The sequence below is a fragment of the Hippocampus zosterae genome, chromosome 8, assembly GCF_025434085.1.
Source record: "Hippocampus zosterae strain Florida chromosome 8, ASM2543408v3, whole genome shotgun sequence".
Taxonomy (NCBI): domain Eukaryota; kingdom Metazoa; phylum Chordata; class Actinopteri; order Syngnathiformes; family Syngnathidae; genus Hippocampus; species Hippocampus zosterae.
In genome coordinates, this window is record NC_067458.1 from 16,250,997 (window position 1) to 16,257,081 (window position 6,085).

A 6,085-nucleotide genomic window follows, 5' to 3' on the forward strand; every position below is an offset into this window, starting at 1 on the left:
AGCAGGGAATCATAAATCCTTCATCTCAAGAGTACGGGCCCTGTTTTTGTGCCTAGCACCAGTCTACCACAAAGCGCAGCCCAACTGTGCGTAAGATTTCTTTCATTTGGTATTTTGATGGACCAACGCAGTTACAAAGGGTTGTTTGCGCCGTTATGGGAGTGAACACAGTCAAATTTCTTACGGTTCAACGGAAGACGCTTTTCTCAGTCCTTTTAAATTCAGCGCATGAGAGGTGCGCGGTTTACATGGCGGGATGATAACAGACACGTTGGTGTCCATCGCAGGAGATCAGCGTGCACAAAGTACATAAGCAGATGCTAGCAAATCTCCATTTGCGGATGAAGTAAAGCTGCCCGTTGTCAAGCGGGCACTTGGAGATCGCTTTCCATCACCGATCGTGCGTCCGTGTGTGTTTGTTGTCCAGCAGTTAGGTGTGGCCTTGATGGACAGATTAGAAAATAAATAAATACAATACTGTGTACAGGACTTTATAATAACTACAAATGAATATTTGTAGTAGCATTGTAAACATGTCTACTGGTGGTAAAGACTTTTACACAAGCCTAGAGAATGGCAAAGCATATAAAATTTGAGTTATAGTTGACACTTTTGTGCCACATTATCATGAACATTTTTTGTCATACCTCATGTTGTGGCTGATGAGTGTCATACTTTAAGTGCACGGCACATTCCTTCCAGTTCCTCCCTAGAAATACCATTTGGATGTTATTTGCTGCAATGGAATCCTAACATTGACCAAGTGTCATTTTGGTCAAAGTGACACGGTAAAACATCAGCGTGCATTTTACGAGGAGAAAATCTGTTAAATGCAGACCCCAGAAAGTCCGCCGAGAGCCTGTTGCAAGTGGCTGATGCATAGAGCAGCTGTCAGCAATGCTGATGTGGAGGAACGACCACAACCACGGTGTCACTCGGCTTGTGGAGCAAAGGAGATGAAGCGGACTGAGGGGAAAGGAAAATTGCTGCAGCTGCAAAGCCTTTAAAGAGCGAGTGAGGGGTTTGTGGTTGGCAAGAATCAGCCGTTGATTTCATATGATCGAACTCGGGTTACCTATTGAAACAGAAAATACGGAATAGATTTTTTAAAAGCTGGACGTGTCATAAAACAAATACTGAGCAATTTTCTCGATGTGGCTGAAACACAGACACCATTCATCGTCTTTCGGATATCTATCCAAACTGATTTAAACCATTAAAAAAAATAATCCATGCAGGGCCACAAACAAAAGAAAGGATTAAATTGAAAGTTAGCGGGTTATAGCAGCGAACACTAAAACATATGTGAACTGCTAAAACACTCAAAATAGAACGCTGAAATGATCAACAGAGAACAAAATACGTAAGATGGAAAGACAGAACAACAGATGGATAGACTGACAGAGTGAGTTTTATTCCCATGAGGGAAATTAAGAGTCAGGTGAACCCAACACGCACAGCGGACAGGAAATGGTCTCTCCGCCACATTTAATTTAAAGCCCGAGGACAGCGTTCCACTTTCCATGCTGTGTTCCAGTGAAAATGAATGCAAAGCGAATTTGTTCAATGTGTGAAAAATCACTACAGGAATCAACTTCGACGACTTCCTCTGTGGCTGGAACATGACGTGTCCGTGTGGTCGGCTACAATTCGCGATGTTCCACCAAATATCTGCTGTGATCATGCTCGCTCAATACGACTCTTCCCCTGGATCTCATGAGATTTTGTCGGCGTATCTAATGTGGTGACCAGTCAGTGTATACATCCCAGTGGAAGTTTCCACTGCCCGGAGGCGGAAACATATCTCATGATTCACCTGGACAAGACAGCACCTGGATTCTGTTAATGCATTACACAGTCTCTGTAACCTTTGATCTGTACAAGCAGCTTCCTGCGATGATGTAATGATGATTATGTTTACTACCGGCGCACTCACCGATTCGGTCTCTCACACACACCTTGGACTCGATACACACTGATGTTTCAGTCATCACGAACCAATCCGAAGTGAGCTCACGCATAAGAGGCCAAATGGAGCATGTCATTGTTGTTGGTGAGTTGGAACCACCACCCAGACACACACACACCTGCATATGATTCAAGGCCAGACGCTTCAGACTTGACTGTTTGCATCCTTTTGTCAACAATAGGACTTGTGATCGGCGCAGAGGACACATTGTCCATGTAGTCAAAAGGACATATCCACCAAGTTTGTGTTTTAACTCTGTGATGGCCGCCCAAATATTAAAGAACGTTTTCTCATCTTGTTATCTGAAACAATGATTCATAATTCAACGTAAACCTGTGAGGCCATCATGTAATTGAGTCTTAAATAGCTCTGTTTCTGGAAGTTCATTGTCACATATAACAATTTCTTCCACTAATGAGGGGCCCCATAAGACAAATGATGTTACCAGAGGTCAAAAAGGTCCAAGATACATTCCCAAGCTTTTAGCTACAAGGTCCGGATTGCAGAACTCATCATCTCATGAGAACTGACAGGACATGGTAGAACATATTCATAAATTCATTTTATTAAACCAGTTCAATTAATTGAATTGGCTAGACACTAGTACTCCTCCCGGTCCCCCCAAGGCAGTTGGAATAAGTTCCAGCTCACTTGCAAGTCACAACCTTACAGAGCACAACCACTATAGAGATTAAATGTGTGGATAGTGTCCAACTTTAATATTTTCAAACATCCCTCTGCTAAACATTCTTTTATTGCAGTTTACCAGTGTCAGATTTCCGGCATTCTCCACAAGGCGAAAAATCAGGCACTCAGTTGTCAGCGTGGCCTAGCTTTTAAAGCAGACAGGTAACAAGGCCAGATTTGAGACAGGTGCGCCCTGTGAGGGAACGCCCACTCCATAGCTGGAGACTGAGAGAACAAAGCAAACAAGACAGGATCATGACAACCAGAAATTCTGAAAATGAACTCTTTGCAGTAAAGCAGTACTTTCAGGCTCCTATCAGAGTGAGAAGAACCCCCGAAACGGAATTAGAAAATGAATAAACAGTATTAATACAGTTGATGTATGGATAGAAACAAAAGGTTTGCTGTCCCTTGGGGGCAATGTAATACAGTATAAATGGAGAAATCCAAGCTTTTCAGGAAGTCGGAGTCATATTAACCGTTCTTTACTGAGGAGAAAGAATGTATACCTGGAAGTATTGTTTTATTGTCTGTTTACATATGATGCTGCACTGTGTTCAAATATCCATTGCTGAAAGGGTTACAACACCGATGCTATTCATTAGCATGGAGTTTTCGATTCTGTTAGCATTCAGCCCGAGGACTGTAAAATTAAGTTATGTGGTTGTTTTAAATGTACAATTTGTAATTTTCATTGTTTGATGTTTAGTTTGACAGTTAACTCCATGCTCGGACAAATAATTCATGATGCAATTCCTCAAACTTTAATTCCTCACAGCCCTTCCCGCTCTTCCTTATTGACTTGTCTCTTGTTACCTTGTGCATGACCGCACGTTCACCTCCTCTTACGTGGTGGTGGGGGGTGGGGTCAGTGTGGATTGCACACCCAGACAAACACTCATACTATGTACATCTGGACTTAGCTAGATTTCACAACTGTTCTAGGAGCGTAAAAAGGACATTTGTGTGTGTGTGTGTGGTTAGGGTAAGGAGAGAGGATGAGGATGGGCCTAGCCTGCAGCTCCAATGAGAGAGAGAGAAAGAGAGAGTGAGCAAGAGAGAGAGAGTGAGTGAGAGAGAGAGAGAAAAGTCCTCCCACAGGAAACTACTACTTCACTCCACATGGCCTTTTAAGGTAAAAAAAAAACCCTCCCCAAAACTCTTTTCTCTCTAGTCTAGGGAATGGTCCAAAGATATACCGAAGTCACATTTCAATCTGTGGGGATAAAATGAGTCCAGTAAGTAAGTAAGACGAATGAAGAAAGCCAATGCTAAATTAAACCTGACGAGTGCAGTGGCTTTTACGCATGTGGTTAGAGTTATTTTCTTAAGACTTTCCTATCAAGAAAGTTTATGGCTGCCATGACGAGACCGTTGTGTCTGTGTGGATACAGAGATCCACTAGATCTGCTGACTCATTAACAAGGTTGTGGGAAGTAGACCCCATGCATTTCCTCTATGTGAGGCGGAAAAATATACCACTGAAAATTCAGCAAACAAGCATGACAACACGGTGGACTAGTGGCGAATAGAGCTGCCTCACAGTTAATTGAAGACTGTAAATTGTCCAGAGATCGTGTGGAAATGGTTGTTTGTCAATATGTACTGCGCGACTGGCTGGCGAGCAGTTGAGGGTGAAGTTGTGATAGACTTCAGCCCACCTAAATCCCAAATGAGGACAAGCACTGCGGAAAATGGCTAAATGGATGGCATGTGATGAAATTACATGTTGATATATGGTTATGCTCCCAATGAAAGATGCATGAAGGCACGCAAGGATGAGTTTGCTTTCAAAAAACCTTTGGGACACAGATTGGAATGAACTGTTTTTACTTTTTGTAGGTGGCCCAATAATAATGTCCATATACTGCATGGATCTATATGCTGCTATGGATGTTAATGGCCATTAAACATGAAGGGGTTGCCCTTTTCTTAATATCCATGAGAGTTTAGTGAACAATGTGGGTGCCTGTGTGGGTGTGTGTTCTCACAAACATGACATTGTGAGGCCGTAAGAGCGTGTTAACTTCACTTTAAATCGCCTTCACCATCAGCAAATACTTTAAGTGTTTACTCACGATCATAGTAGAGTCATTCACCTTCGTCTCCCCCCACCCCTGTGCTACTCGCAGAGTGCATCCAGGTTCCATCCGGAAACAGCTGCTGGCTTCTTGAAGGGCCCTGTGTTGGAAGTGTAGCATGACTGTAAAACTGCACAGCAATTATCCCAACAGCCTAAAAAAATGGTTAAAATGTAAGCGTTGGATGGTAGTTTTAGTTCTAATCTAATAGTTGAAGCACAAATAAGCAACTGAGATAATATGGTTGCAAAAGTGTGCACACCCTCTTACTCTATCACTGAGGATGTAAGAATTAACATTCAAAACTTGTGTAGGAGTCAGCGCACACCTTCCAACATCTAAAAAGCCTGTGATTAACCCTAAATAACGTTCAGTTGGTTTTGTAGGCTTTTCCTGACATTTTTTTCTTTACACCAGAAGCTTAATGTTTTGTGCTATTGTTTGGCCCTGGTGGAGGTCTGAGCATTAGTAGTAGTTAACGATACTGCCATTGAAACATGCATCATCTCTATTTTTACAATGTTCAAACTGGAAAGTGGCACTTGAGCAAAGTCATTATGCAGAGGTTATGTCAATGGTGCATTTAAAAGCGCTCACGCAGTAAGAATGTGTGATGTTATCTGCTCTGCTGATAGGCTGCCAGCATTGTGAACCGTTAAAAGGTGCCACCGCTGACAACATCATCATAGTCACTCAACCAACCAAAAGCAGCAGCTACTTTGAGTCAGGACTAAATCTGCTTCGTGAACTAGAAGTCAGTTGAGGACCTGGTCAGCCTTCCTCTCCTAATAAAAGTCTGGCAGTACTCTTTTCGCCCTGCTGTACCATGGATGTCACCCCACCCAGCCTGGTCCAAAATCCTCCCGTCAGAGTGAATCATCTTCCAACATGAGAAGCTCTCAAATTTCCAAAGCATTGGTTCTCAAAAGACCAATAATCATCGACCTCATAAGAATTAGGATGAGCTTTTATCTACAGTATTTGGCACTGATGGTAGGTTGCAGTTTGATCCTTTGCCAGACAGTGAACCACATTTGATCATCCAATTACCAGTAGGTGTCAACTAAAACCTCACCATGACCCATGATGAAATCTTATTTTTTCAATTTAGACAATGATCACTATTTGTTTTTAATCACCGGCAAAAAGTAATGAAACTGAAAATACACCATATAAATATTATGAAGTCATTCGTTCTTTAATTCTTAAAAGAAACATTTATTTATGGTGCAGATACTATAATCCATTTATCAGACACATTTGTGCATGTCAACACCCTGAAAACAATAATAAAATCTGAAATATACATTGAGCAATTAAGTTGACAATCATAAAAATAGAATACTAC

General features: G+C 41.9%; 1 long non-coding RNA gene across 1 annotated transcript; it reads left to right on the forward strand.

Moving 5' to 3' along the window:
* The first annotated feature begins 3,786 nt into the window (after positions 1 to 3,786).
* LOC127605431 (uncharacterized) lies at positions 3,787 to 5,919 on the forward strand. The gene is made up of 3 exons (XR_007963588.1): positions 3,787 to 3,894; positions 4,789 to 4,910; positions 5,373 to 5,919. It is a non-coding gene; the product is annotated as an uncharacterized LOC127605431 (long non-coding RNA).
* The last annotated feature ends 166 nt before the right edge of the window (positions 5,920 to 6,085 follow it).